At 29.8% G+C, this 15,054-nt stretch overlaps 1 protein-coding gene across 3 annotated transcripts in view; it reads right to left on the bottom strand.

Moving 5' to 3' along the window:
- Positions 1-13,376, bottom strand: part of Oct-TyrR (Octopamine-Tyramine receptor) — a 287,359-nt gene extending 273,983 nt beyond the window's left edge. For 2 of the 3 annotated variants that reach the window (XM_014422850.3, XM_014422849.3), the window contains exon 1: positions 13,312-13,376. The gene's annotated coding sequence lies outside the window, so the exon portion shown is untranslated. The remainder of the gene's footprint in view (positions 1-13,311) is intronic. The other variant, XM_067049949.1, reaches the window with a different exon arrangement.
- Positions 13,377-15,054: the final 1,678 nt, after the last annotated feature.

The raw sequence follows: 15,054 nt of genomic DNA, 5'->3' as shown, positions 1-15,054 counted from the left end.
ATGTGTGTGTGTGTGTTGGAAATTGGAGTTTTAAAATCTTGTAACTATTTGAAATTATGAATTCTACGAATATGTGTAATGTTCTTTCTTGTTCGGTTTAACAAAATTTAATTAACAATTTCAGTAAAAATTCCAGGACAATTCAAATCTTATTTCATCTATAGTCTGAATATATTTAAAACAAGAATTTTCGAGACAATAATGGGCGATGGTAATGGAACCGAAGTAGTTTTCACTGACGCTTCAATATTGGAAAATGCTGTTTATAGGACATCTGATTGCGTTAGGTCCTGAAGATTTATTGGAATGGTTTAGGTGCCAAATTTAGGTTTGCACTATTTTCGTTGAAAAGCATTTGCATTAGAAAAATTATTAAATAAATTTACAGCTACAAGATTTGTCAATTCTCTTTTTATTATTATTATCAATCTAGACAAGTTCTTATTATAAATATTAAATTTCGGAAGAAATAATGTTTATCGATTTTATTTTTATGTAGTTTTTAATTAAAATTAGTTTAATTAGGTAATTAGTAATTTTTATTAAGCTTGTGACCATTTATGAACGGTAATGTATCTTAAAAAACAGAGTTAAATCATATAGCATGGACACCATAATTTTAAAACTCTGGCAAATAGCCTAAGTAAAAACAAAAACAGAAGACAGATGGGTAGGGCTTGATGAATGGTCGATCACCGAAATCAACATCGCAGTTACTACTTTTTATAACTCGATATTCCGTCTTTGGAATACCATTTTTCAATCTTAGTTACTAGGATATGCTGTTGGCGTGAGTAGGAAGATGTGATCTTAGTTTAAATGGAGTGTTACAGGCGTGTAGAATAACTACCCATGGGTGGCACTCTAATGACATTTTACATTAGCAGGTCTCGTGGCCATCTTCTTTTCAGGTCCCTCGGAGGATTGTCAGGCATGGAAGGGGATGCAAGGCTGAAAACTAGAGGGTTTGAGTGGTTAGGGAGTTTGTAATGGAAGGAGTGATATCTGGTTCGGGCTAGATCGGTTACATAGGGAACATTAAGGTCTTTATGTATGATTTTATTTGTGACAATGTAAGGAGGATTTTGGATTGTAAGGATTGGATACGAGAGGAATTCTAAGGTTTAGTGGAGCACCAAAGTTCAACTCCATATGTCCAGATTGGCCTTATTACAGTCATGTAGATCAGTCTTTTATAATGTGTTGGAAGTTTTGACAGTTTGTCTAGTAAGTGCTGTAATAGTCGAAATCGACGTGTCTTGTGTGAGGATTCCAGGTTAGTCGTTTGTCCAAATGTAGACCAAGGTAGCAGTCTGTTCGACAGGGGTAAGGTAATAGTTTTAAATTTTCTTTTTGTTCTTCAATATGTGTAAGTACCTGTTTTTACATGATGATGACCCGCAAATTCGCAAAAACTAGGCAAAATCAAGAATAACATTTCCAAGCTCTAAAATTGTTTTAATAATCATTTTATTTTCATAGCGCAGTGTTTTTATTAATCCTACATGCCCGATGCTCTCTATAGAATTTTGAAGTCAAGAAAACAGAAGTATAGGAAGAATAATTTGATTTACAGTCAGAGTGTGATCCGTCGTTGAAAAATCTATAAATTCTGCTTGCTCATCCGTCACGACTCCATAACTCTTTCAGTAAGCCTTTGTCTGATTGTTCAGGAAAATATTTTATCTTGACCTAAAAAAGTAGAAGAATATGGCGGTAGTTGGTGCCTATATTATTCGTTGCGATATTCTGGAGTAAATTTAGTTTTGCTGTTCCCATTGCAATGAAATCCCATTCCTCATCAAGAATTATGTTGATAATATGGTCAGTTCTCTGATAATAAAATCTCATTTTACTAGCCTCCCATCCTTCGTTTTAATTTTAGCACCACATTTTTTTTTGGTGACTTATGCAACTTCATTCTTCATCATCGATGGGATTTTCTTTCTATTCTAACTCATTTCTTTATTTTTAGCTATAAATATTTTTCTCCTGTTTTCAAGAGCCATCATATATTACTTTTCTTTTTAACATCACATTATTAATATTATATGGATATTTATTTAATCATGTTTACTGTTGATGAAGTAATTTCTGATTTTAAAGTTTACAAACCATTCTACTGATTCCGATCTGCTAATTTGATTTTCCGAATAGTCAAATTAATTCAGTTTTCCCATTTTTGTTTCAATTAATTGTTAATGTAGTGCACTGTACTGTTATCTCCAACATGCTGGGTCAAGAAGTTTTTGTGAAATCGACACATCAGGTGAACTTTGAATAGTAAATTGTTCATAAAAGCGGATTTTTAATAGTTAAAATCCCATCAATTAACTCACTCTTTAGGATCTTTAAATATAAATTTGGAATTTAATAAATTAAAACATTTTTAAACTCGAAATAATAAAAAAAAATTAATCAAATTAAATATGCGCATACCATACGAATCTGAACCAAACGAAGGGTCTTTTGACAATAATATAACTTACTTATAATCATAACGCTCAGAAAAGTGCAACAAATGATGTACTGATGTGCATAGAACGGGATGTACTTGACAGCAGCCGTCACGTGTTGCGGCAGGCACGCGACTACTTAACCACGTTTCTATATTCACAGTAATCAAGTTCACGGAAGTATAAATGTAATCAAGTAAATATACTGCTAAATCAATTATATTTTATGTATAGTTTTTTTCAAGTACTGACGATTTATTTTTTATAATAAATCGCGGGTACTAAAACTAGGCCAAAAAAATTTCTGGAAATATGGTTTTTCACAAAATTGCAATAATTACAACATAGTATAACTAGGTAGACGTTCCAAGAGTGTATTTTGTTTTTCTGAACTAGATAAGCTGATCATTAGGAAAAATTTCTGTGCTATGACTGTACAAGTTAGCGGGGTTAATCTCTCTTCAAGATAGAGATTATAATATCAAATATAATTAGAAGGGAACTCAACCCTATTCTCTCCGTCCCTGAAATCTTATAATTAGGCTCGGGCTTATTTTACCTTAAAAACATTTACTGATAACAAATTGTTTAAAAAAAAAAATACTTAAATCGAAAATAGCGAAACTGGCCCAAACTGGAAATAAGCGGAATTGAAATATTCAAATATTATTTGAACATTTTTTTAGCTTCTATAGTCCTAATTGTTTTTGACCTTCACTGGATCTAACTGAATAATTAGAACCTTTAACTTTTAAAGTCGGTTTAACCATCGTTCGACAAATCGCAACATAAACACTAAAGGAACGGCTAAAAATATTACTATATATGTGACCGCGACTAAAAGTTCGTGTGATCGTGTGTTTCTCTAAGAAAATAATAATGCAACTTTTTCCGCATCACTACAGGCACGTTCATCATAAGCTCTTGAATATTTAAGCGAAAGAAAGTTAATTAATTTCAAGTCATCCTATAAATTGCAGGAGGGATCCAAGAGTTATAAACTTTGCTAATCCCAGTTGATACAAATTAGCCTCTATTGATAACCATAAGTAGAAGGCTTAGAAAAGTAAGATCATTAGTAGTTTGTCCCCCAAGGAGGGTCATCTACAAACTTTACTTGCTTATAAATAGACTATGCAAATTACGTCCATTAGGGATAAGGTGACACAGGATCAATATTAATCATATACATATTTTCATAATTGTGTTTCAGGGAAGTTTATAAATACATGCATAATTAAAGGGTACTTAACGAGTAATTAGTATTTTAAAAACAGTAATTTTCATGTATTTTTCAAATTTCATACCTACGTATTTCATTTCTGTTATTCAATAAATAAAAAGATACTAGACTATGAAACAATGAACAGTACCGATTCATTAGAATGAATGTAGAATGTTTAGAGTAAGTGGTATCTTAGCACTATGATCTTAAAGTTCTACTTACTAGATACTTAATACTACACTTACTATTGACTAACTCATTTGTCCCCAACTTCAGGAGCCCATTCCCAGTGTGTTTACTTTGTTTACACTTGTTTTTAACGCGAGAGCTCTTTATTTTGAGCTGAAAAGCCCTTATTAAAATAGTGTGGAAAAACGGGCTGGAATTGAGACATTTGGTTTACGCGATAACGTATATTTGTCTAATAGCAAGTCTTGATTCCTGAATAGGCAGCCAGATTAGTAAACAAATAAGAATTAATAATATAATTTAAGAAAATATTCAGGTGGGTCTCATATATTAATATATTATTATTGATTATCTCCTTGGATATTCACTGTCACTGTCACGGTAGCGTTCTCTCGTCGCTTCCCTGTCGAAGTTAATACTAGTAAACGAGAATGATGAAGATCGTAAAACTGCTCCATGAGGCGTCTTTTCTTACTATAGTGTATCTTCGACAAGGGCAGGTCAGTAAATCATGGAATCTGCCCTGGTAGTAGGGGCAGTAAAGTCAAGGCTAAAATACCACGATAAATAATTTATGGCGACATTGCAGTCGCCGGGGAGTCCTCGAGATCTTCCGGTGTACGCTGCAAGAAGGGAGTGCATAAAAACTAAAACTTATACCACAGAATTCATAAAAAAAAAAAAAAATAAAAAAAAAATCAATAAAAAAAAAAAAAAAAAAAATCAAAATTATGTAAATTTGACAACACAAATCTAATAGATTTCATGTTTCGTTCCTGATTTGTACTCCATACTATATCCTATATTATATTGAAACTAAATAACGACTAATGGTCTTAAGAAACCGATACAAATAAACTTTTACAGTTTAACTAGAACTTGCACAATATATAACATCGTCAGGTAAGAGGTAAAAGTGAAATTTTGGGAACCTGAAATGTATTTTATTTACCAGTAATTGAACCAAATATAAAACTGATTAAATTGCGAAATTGTCTAGTAAGTGTTAATAATTTATAATTTGGTCAGTACTAAAGCGTAGATTTACAGAAATATAATAATAAAAAGAAACTTTTATTCACTTTCAACTCGATGATGTGTTCAATCGCCTTTTATAACGTATTTAACATACTAAACAAGTATATAGGATGCCTAATTTGTTCACAGGATGCCCTAATATTAAGGGAGGTTAAGGCCGGCCATTTAAGGAACCAAAAAGTTAATATAGCCAACGGTCCGATTCTCTGTAGGGGAGGAAAAAAAAATCATAATTCGTATTTTTCCTTTGATAAAACCATTCGAAGGGGGCTTTCAATTGGCTAAATACGATTTTTCCTAAAATATTGAAATTTTCAAGTTTTTTACTTTAAGAAGCTTGACACAAAGCTAAGTATTAATTAAGCTAAAGTCAGCTACATAAACAATGGCCTCCACTTTATTAAAAAAAATAAAGTGATGTCAAATTTTAAATTTGGTTGTGACCCTTGATCGAGAGAAGATAGTAGCCGAACGCATAGTCTGTCAGAACCCTAGACTTAATTGAAAAAAAGGTCTGAAAAAGAATGTAAGTTTTCATTTGCGAACTTAATAAGTTATTAATTGAGTATTATAAATAGAAAAGGTTAGTCTTTGATTAAGAAAACTATAAAAAAATATATATTAATCGTAATTTCTAGAATTATGATATTTCTGTTTAGACCCTTGTCTTCTATTTTATGATTATTGATCATTAAAATTTAATTTTTTTTTAAAATAATACTAAATAAAAACAGATTTTTAAAACATTGTTATTACTGAACTTGTTTTCTTAGTGGGTCAAAAGTCTTTAGGACAAATAATTTTATTATTTGGAATTTAAAATTTTTTAAAATTATTTATTTATTTATTTATTGACATTTACATCTGTATATAAAATGCAAGTTAATTTGAAGTAAGATTAGAATGGTATGACACAGGCATGTAGAGAAACTACCCATTAGAATTTAAACATTTAAATTTTGATTATGCAATATTAGTATAACTGTCCCAAAAACGTTGTTTTCAAGACATTTCTTCTTTTTAACTTATCCCTTGGCAGTTTCTGTTTCGTTTACAATAGAGATTGTACAAAGGAAGGAAAATACATTTTGTACTCAATGCGCATAACATATAAACATGATCCTTATAGATTAAACATAAAGAGATCAAAAAGTGTATTATGAAAATTAATTTATATTTTGAGGTAACTAAAAACAAGCCAGTTACAGTACTAACATTTGCTGCAGCTCAAAATTTCAAATGACACCTATAATAAAAAATATTGACGAAATTATTTCCAAATATATACGTTGGAAGTTTTTAAATCATCGCCATCTTTGGGCACGATAACGGCTAGCAATTTCAGAATTAAGGTCATGTGATGTGTGTTAGCCGGTAAACAGTTGATTAATTTTAGATAGTTCTCCTTTTAAAAATCAAAACAAAAAGGAAAGTCACGAAATTTGGAATTTTAAATAGTTGCGCTTTAACAGGAATCATTAATTCCGAGGATCTATTAGTAACGAAGAAAATGTTATGTCGGTTCGGTGGCTATTCTGCTCGAATTCAGATGAACCCAAGCACATTAGATTAGGGTGGAGTTGCTAAGAGAAACGAAACTGGAACGTCTTAAATTCTTAAGGATCCCTTAAACTTATAAGCCAGAGCCTCTAACTAAGCTTCTTTGAATAAGCAAGTTACGATAGCACTTTGAGAAAGAGCAAACACAGATAAGTAGCATCCGAGAAAGATCTGATTCCCGATTATAAATTTTACTAACACAAATTATTTGGTTCATTATAACTAAAATTTAACCTTTCTTATAAGTTCAACTTAACCGCTCGTCGCTGAGTGTTAAATAATGGAGGTTTTCTAAGCTATACTGCTTAACCTGAAACGGATAAGTTTCTAAATGTTTTTATAACATTAAGTGTGGATAATACCGTTCATTATTGGCTCCTTTTGAAAATATTTTAACTACAACGTTTTACAAAACTTAAGAATCTTCTTTTTGACAGGTTCGATCAAAGACCACAAGCAATCAAGCCTTATTCTTCTTGCGCTAACAATTTTTTTAATTTAGTCAAAAAGACTATTTTTTTTATCTCTGTTACCTTTGTAGAAATCTTAGTAACTTTTTAGAATGCGTTCTTTATTTGTTCTTATCATACTGTCATAATTCTATTTTAGTAATAAATTTTTTTTTTAAATATAAAAGATCATTTTGAGGTTCCATAATATGTAGAAAGGCACCTTGTGGCTAAGTTTAGGTAAAGAGGTCGTTCGAATGAGCGCTCAGGAATGCTTATATTAATTTATGCCTATTTTAAAAAAACATCATATTATTATTAACATCACTCTTCAATATCTTACAGTGAAGAGAAGATGTGAATGCAACTTTATAATGATTGATCGGTGAGAAAGTTATTTGTTTTAATGTTGCTTACAAAATCGCAATAGATCTCCAGATGAAAACATATTTTACTACATGTAAGGCTACGACAAAGTGGTTGTGGTAAAGCGTATTTCAGCGAGGAAAAGGTGCCTTTGTGCATGTTCATTTTATCTTTACTGACTCACTCTTCATAAGTTCTTAAAATATAAATGGAAGACAATTAAATAATTTTAGTCACCTGATACAAATTAGCCTATAATGATAACCATAAGCAAAAGGCTTAGAAAAGTAAGATCATTAGTAGTTTGTCCCCCAAGGAGGGTCATCTACAAACTTTACTAGCTTATAAATAGACTATGCAAATTACGACCATTAGGGATAAGGTGACAAAGGATCAATATTAATCAAATACATATTTTCATAATGGCGTTTAAAGGACGGCAATATTTAATTATACATGCATAATTAAAGGGAACTTGAACAAATAATTAGTATTTTAAAAGTAATAATTATCTTAATTCTACACATTTAATTATGGGTAACCTTTTTTTTTTCTATAGCGTTCTATAGAATAAGTATAAAAATTTAATTATATTCCTCACATATGAATAAGGAATAACTAAGGTCTGAGGACCATAATTCCAAAAATATAATAAATTACAAAATATGTATTTTTTTTTTTCTAAAACATCAATGTCTTGGTAATGGAGTCATACTCATCTTATAAGTATTATTTAATTAAACAGAGTTGAGTTTCTGTATATCTGACGATGGCTTTATGGCTGAAACTTTGTTGCTATAAAGGAAAATATGCATTTAGTGTATTATTGTCCACCCTGTTTGCCATGGCCGATTCTAATATAGGAATTTATCATTTTTTTTATCTCAAACTCTTCTTTGAATATAAAATTATATTGGATATAGTAAATTTTGTGCTTGTGTTCAAAGAAGATGCTAAATATTATGGTAACCATGAACTAAATAAAAAACCCAAAAACTATGAATTAATCCTCTTTGTAATTCTAGGCCTCACATTGTATCTTCATAAGATGAATACTTACTGTATCTCGTAGTTCTCAAATTTATCACGTATACTCAATTGTTTTCAATAGGACTTATGTTATATTAGTATTTTATCAGGTTATCTAAACAAAAAAGAACCAATGTATCCACTGTTGGAAAGAAGATATATAGTTTGAAAAATGTTTTTAAAAAATAACTCAGAGCCATCTATTTGCTATAAAACCTGAAATAAACTTTTTTATTACAAGAATGACATCACATTTCGTTAACGTCGCTCTAGACGTATTTTATGGCCCCTGGAGTTGTTTCATCCAACATCCTATTTTCTTTACAGCTGTACTGAAACTAAATTCCTACTTCACTGTTGTTATAAATAATTGTAACTAAAATTTAAGAAATTATTTTTTAAATGTCGATAATCTTATCATAACTTCTTACCATATAACCTATCCAAAGATTATGCTTTAATGAATCTAAAATACTAAAGAAGAACTTTCTCTAAAATCTAAAAGAAAAAAGGACATCAAATGTACATCAATAATATTTTTTTATGGCACTTGGTCTAATTTCCCATTTATATGATTCAGAAATTAGTGGGACTTATCAAAACTTAAATAAATAAATGACACTTTTTTTTAGTTAAAAGTTTTACGATAACTTTATTAAAACAAGTATTGTTTTCACAGCTCGCGGGTGCTCAGCTGCAGTGGTAAGATTGTGGTACACAGTCGATATAAGCAAAAGAAGTATTATGTCAAAATGTGTTTACCAAGCAAGAGTATTTTTACAAAAAATTAGGTGTTGTTTTGATTTCTTTCCGACCTGAAAATGCATTTATCAAATGAATTATACCATCTAAATGTTTAAGAATTCTTTCCGTAGGTTAAATGTATTTATTTTATTATTTTTTAAACCACATAAAATGTTTGTTGGCAAAAGTTTGATAGTAAGTTCATTTAAAAAAATAACTATATGTGCATGAAGCTACCAAATACTAGTATAATTTTTATATCAGTTTTTAACAATACTACATATTTTTCATTAACTTACTATGTATAATTTATGTATAAATTATAAAACATTTATAATTATAGAAAGAGGAAATTCGAGCAACTATAAAAATCTGAGTTGATTTTGATTCAAATTTATGATCTTATTATCTCCAAACAAAAGTTATTTCCCGGAGTAGATGCATGAATTATTGTTTATACTTGGACGCTTGTAATATATTTGTCTCCCTCAAAATAAAAAAAAAAAATTTTTATCTCACATAACTTCTATTTATTTTTAAACTAAGCATAAAATGTTTCATGAATAGTGTATAGAACGATTTTTGTTTTTTAAATATCTTTGTCAAATAAAAATTTACAATAATACAAAAATGCAGTTAACTATAGAAGTTATATAACCAAACATTTTTTAAAGGCCTGTCTTAGATTTTAACCTTTTTTTTGTCAAGACATTAAAATCAACACTGCATTTAGCGTCAGTTTGTTGAATTATTTTTTAAAAAAATGCTTGCGAAACCGTAAAAGATAGAAGTAAAATCGTTAGTTATTATATTAAATGTTTCGTTATTCTATTCAATGAAATACAGAACATTAAATATAAATATATTTTTTAAAATGATAGTTATTTAAAGGGCAAGATAAAGTATGTAATCATATTAATGAAATAAAATAAAATTGAATTTCATTAATTAATTATGCTTGATAATTATTCATTTATGTATTTAATTATTCATTTATATTTTTGAAATAATCATAAATATAATCAGTTTTCTCACACAGAAACTGTTTTTTTTAATTATCGAAATTTACTGCTGTACATGAGTAAATTTGATCTCAGTTATAATTGAGTGTTAACAGGCATGTGGAGAAACTACCCATTGGTATGACGTTTACAGTTGGTATTACATTAGCAGGTCTCGTGACCATCTTCTTTTCAGGTGCCTCGGAGGATTGTCAGGAATGGAAGAGGAAGCAAGTTTAAAACCTAGTGGGTTTGGGAGTTTATAATGGAAAGAATGATATCCGTTTCGGGCTAGATCGGCCACATATTAGAAGGTCCCGTGGCCATCTTCTTTTCAGACCCCTCGGAGGATTATCAGGGATTGTTAAGGATGAAAGATTAAGAATTCATGGGTTAGAATTGTTAAGGAGCTTGGAATGAAAAGACGCATATCTGTTTTGGGCCAATTCTGCAACGAATGGGATGTTAAGGTCTTTATGTATGATTTTATTTGTGACAACGTAAGGTACATTGAGGATTCTACGCAGGATTTTGGATTGTAAGGATTGTATACGGGAGGAATTTGAAGGTTTAGTGGAGCCCCAAAGCTAAACTCTGTATGGATTGAAGTTTGACCGTTAGTCCAATAAGTGCTGCAATAGTCGAAATCGACGAGCAGTTTCTTGTCCTGTCAGTCTTGTGTGACACAGAAACTAAATTAGTTTCAAAGGAAGAAAATAAAGTATAATAAGGATCGTAGAAAAAAAAGAGCTATGTCTAACACTCTTGAAAAGCAAGCTATATCTGTATGTAGCATACAGACGGGATACAACAACATCAAAAAATTGTCTATTCATTCCTAGAAAGTGATTGTGTGCTAGCAAATAAGGATTTACATGCGCAATGTAAACACTTGATGATATTGTCCATTAGATGTAGGGATTAAAGAGGTTAGACTTTTTATATATTTAGGAGGGCTTAGCACCACATCCGAACCGAAAACCGATTTTAATATAGCCTGATACGTCTGTTTCTTATTACCAGATTAAATATAAGAGATATTCAAGATTCAATGGATGCCCTATATTCTTCAAATGTTTTGAGAATTCATAGGTTAAACTCGACCATGTCAAATATAGTAGACTTTTAAAGCTATTCAACTTTCTCTCAGACGAATCCAACTTTAGAATGTTCAATGCAGAAGTGCATTTTAATGTAGATTTTTTTTAGATTAGTCTAATATTGAAATTACTATACTTCTGTTTTATTTGTTGGTTGTCTGTGGAATTCTTCTCGGTGTTAGAATTTTAGGAATTTTTATCCTAGTAGATTTCCGATAATTTATCCATAGATCCTTAAATTATCTTCTTCTGATAATATAATTTGCCTTTTCAAATTTAAAGAAGACTTATATAAATAACATAATTTCTGTTATTTATATTTTTTATGTTTTCCAATCTATTATAACTAAGGGATGGGACTCTTTTTATAGCTATAATTCACTAAAACTTAATTATCACTTAACTTTTGGTATCTGTAAGGTATTCTGCTGGTATAAGTTTACTGAAGGTGGAATTATGACTCTAGAGTCATCATAGTTGATCCCTTTTTGACGTTTATTGTTACTATGTTTTGTATCCTGGCCGAAGAATGTTTCTTACTCAAGTGAGCTTCAAATCAAGGTTGTTCAAGTTGAATTACTTAATTTTAGAAACGAAATTTACTTTGATAATTATGGATTACTTTGTTAAAAATCTTTCCCAAGTGGCTGACTTACACAATGGAGGTGGGATGCTTCATTTCCAGTGTTTGTGGGTTTCAGGAGGAGGAATGATATGGCATGCTTCCGTAAAGTAATAAAATAGCTTGTATCTCTTACTTCGCATAATTTTTTTTTCAGACTCGTCACAAAAACCATTAGTTTGTTTCAAGATAGGAACTCGCCATTGCAATTTGTTAATGAAAACAGTAGCAGGATAAGTTCAAAAAATTAAAATACAATTTGTGACTAATCCAAAACCTAGAAGAGATGCCGAACCACAAATAACTTTGGTCATTACTAAACCGCAGTACAGAAGTTCAGAAGCAGTTAATAGTAATTCAGGTATCTCTATTTCCCATTATCGTTTATTGAAATACCCCAATTATGACTAGATGACATATTAGTACCAACTCAATTGGTTTGTCCAGAACATAAGTTCATTAAATTCCGGAGGACCATATGAGCTCTTACCAAATTAATTGTCAATATCGGTTATTAAATCGATATGCGCTATAGCAAACATGTTCACATTTGATGAATTTTTAGTTATTAATTATTTAGTTCTTATTATTATTTACAGCTTACACTCAGCTAAATATCTCCTTCTAGTTCCTTCCTATTGAGGAATTCGTAAAATTAAATAACAAACAAAAGTAAAAACTGCAGTACTGTCAGAAAACTATAGTAAGTAAAAGATACGTTTGCTTAACTATACTTATTCTAAGACCTAATATTAAAATAATAAAATAAATAAGAAATCTAAGATATAATAACTTAAATAATATATACAAAGAAAGCGGTTACATATAAAAATTAACACTACAATTGCTGAAATTCTATTACATGTTAATCATCACTTTATTTTTTCTACAAAAAAAAAAAAAAAATAGAAATGAAAAGAAAAGTATTTCTAGTCGTGAGGGTCCAGGCTAAAAAAAATATTGCCTAGTAGTCGCGGAAAAAAAGCCAGACAGACGATTTTTTTAATAATACCCTGATAACAGTTTTTATTTATTTATTTTTTGTTTGAAGGATTTGTTCACCTTTCTAACGCCTTTTATAATTTTCCTGAGGATATATCCTATTGTTTTTCAAATAAATAAAAATTTCCATTTCTACATAACTTTTTACCCTACCTTTTTTTTGTAATTTGCTCTTTTGCAAAAAAGTGAAAGCTTTTAAGGATATGACTTAAGGAAATTACAATTAAAATAGTTGAAGCAGTTTTCACTCTATAGTCTAAAGAAAAACAATTTTTTTTCATCTGGAACGAAAGGTACGTTGTTAACGATTTCCGATATTCTTCGTGGAGAAACCTGTAATTTCGTCAGCAGATCAAAAAGAACTAGGCCAAATTGTTCCGGAGAAAAGCTATAGTATGTGGACGGGCATTTTAAATATTTTTATTGAGCCATGAATAAATTTTTTATTGGGCAAATCATGGAGCTTCATTATTGAAAAAAATAATATAATGTGAATAATAGGTAAGGCACATATAATCTTTTAATATTACCAGTATGCCAGAAGATTCAAAGATCGTTCGCCGGTTGTTTATGTCATCATATTGTGTGACCTGAAACACATAAATATAGATTAATATTGAGTGTTAAGTAATAATTTTTTTTCATTCAATGTGCAGTTAGATGTATGTAAAGATAAAGTAAGATTTCTGTGGCCCTTAGAGGACACGTGGGTAACATCTAAATGTGATATAACTGGTTGGGTAGGTATAAGGGATTACAGTACAGTCACAACTAACCAAATTGGAGTTGGCAAGTATGTGACTGGGGAGAGAGTAAGAGATCCTACTCAGAGAGAACTATCTATATAACAGATGGCACTCAAGCTTGAATGCTTACGAACAAAATTTTTCTTAGTTTATTCCAGGACGAGATTAATAATACAGAAAATAAAAATTTGGCTTTAGAGTTAAAAGCAAAAATGAAGAAAAATACCTAGAAAAATAATAAAGATAAAATAATATTTAATTAAAAGTAATCTTCTAACACCAATCAATTAAAAATCCTTTTGTTATAATTGACGAAAAAGAGCAAATAATAAATTCACGTTAATGTTTGTGGATCTTTATTGAATACTAAATACATCCATTTAGAATTGAATAAAGGGTAAAATAATAGTTCTGATGAATGTGTAATACAATTTTAATATAAAATTTTATAAAGTGTAATTCTAATTGTTATTTTAAGAATAAATCTACCTAAATTAATATGTTTCCGTTTTATTTCTTAGCATTTATTATTCCAAAACTTTCCTAGGAGTGATTTATTTAAAAATGGGCTATTTATCGATTAATTAAGTATCCATATTTTATTACATTTTCAAAATTCAATATTCATCATTAAGTATTTAACGTTGAGATGCTAGAGGAATTTTTTTAAATTAAATTATTTAAATTTTTTTTTCATTTAAAACAAATATATTTTGGTCATGAAGCCACCATAAATAAAATTATAGAAGTCATAAATCAGGATGGCAAGGGCTCTCCTATAATTTCCTGGTCATAACAATAACATTTCAAAAATATATAAATTTGGTACAATTAAATACTTCTTAGCGAATGTTATTAAAAATATACCTTCGAAAATTGTATTTCTATTTCGTATTATGGATTTATAATAATATTTTATTATCTGTCAGATATCTGTCGTGAGTTTTTTCACTGATTTATCGATTTTTCACTTTCTCAAGCAAAATGGAATAGAGATAGTTTAATATAGGTATTGAATAATTTATTTGCAAATGCTTAGGGATATTTTACTAATCTGTTTCTGATAAAGCTAAAACAATTGACTGATAATAATGGTTTCAATAAAATGCATTATAATTATTCAAGTTTTTCGGAAACATTTTCAAATTTTAATTTATTCCTTTTTTCATCCCCCCGTCTTATATCAAATTTTGTCATTAAAAAACATAAATGTAAAATAAACTGTGCCTAGTTTTAACCACAAATGTGTGTACAATATATTTTTTACAACAAAAATTTCTGTATTTATATTTTTCTGCATAATTTAATTTTTTAATATACCTTTATCTTATAATGTTTTTATATTAACATAATAATTTCTCCATATGATCCTTGGCGCAGTTCTACCTTACCGCACACACCAAACTGTTGTACTGGTTTTGCATATCCCATTTTCAGCTTATTTTCCAGGCGCTATCTTAAGGGAATAAAACCCGGGACCCTTTCGTCTCATATCTTTAAGGACTGGACTCTGCTGATTCGACAGTC

This window comes from Halyomorpha halys, unplaced genomic scaffold (genome assembly GCF_000696795.3).
Source record: "Halyomorpha halys isolate HHAL.00 unplaced genomic scaffold, Hhal_1.1 Scaffold390.1, whole genome shotgun sequence".
NCBI classification, from domain to species: domain Eukaryota; kingdom Metazoa; phylum Arthropoda; class Insecta; order Hemiptera; family Pentatomidae; genus Halyomorpha; species Halyomorpha halys.
Note: the sequence above shows the minus strand (reverse complement) of the source record. Positions and strands in the feature narration are given on the sequence as shown.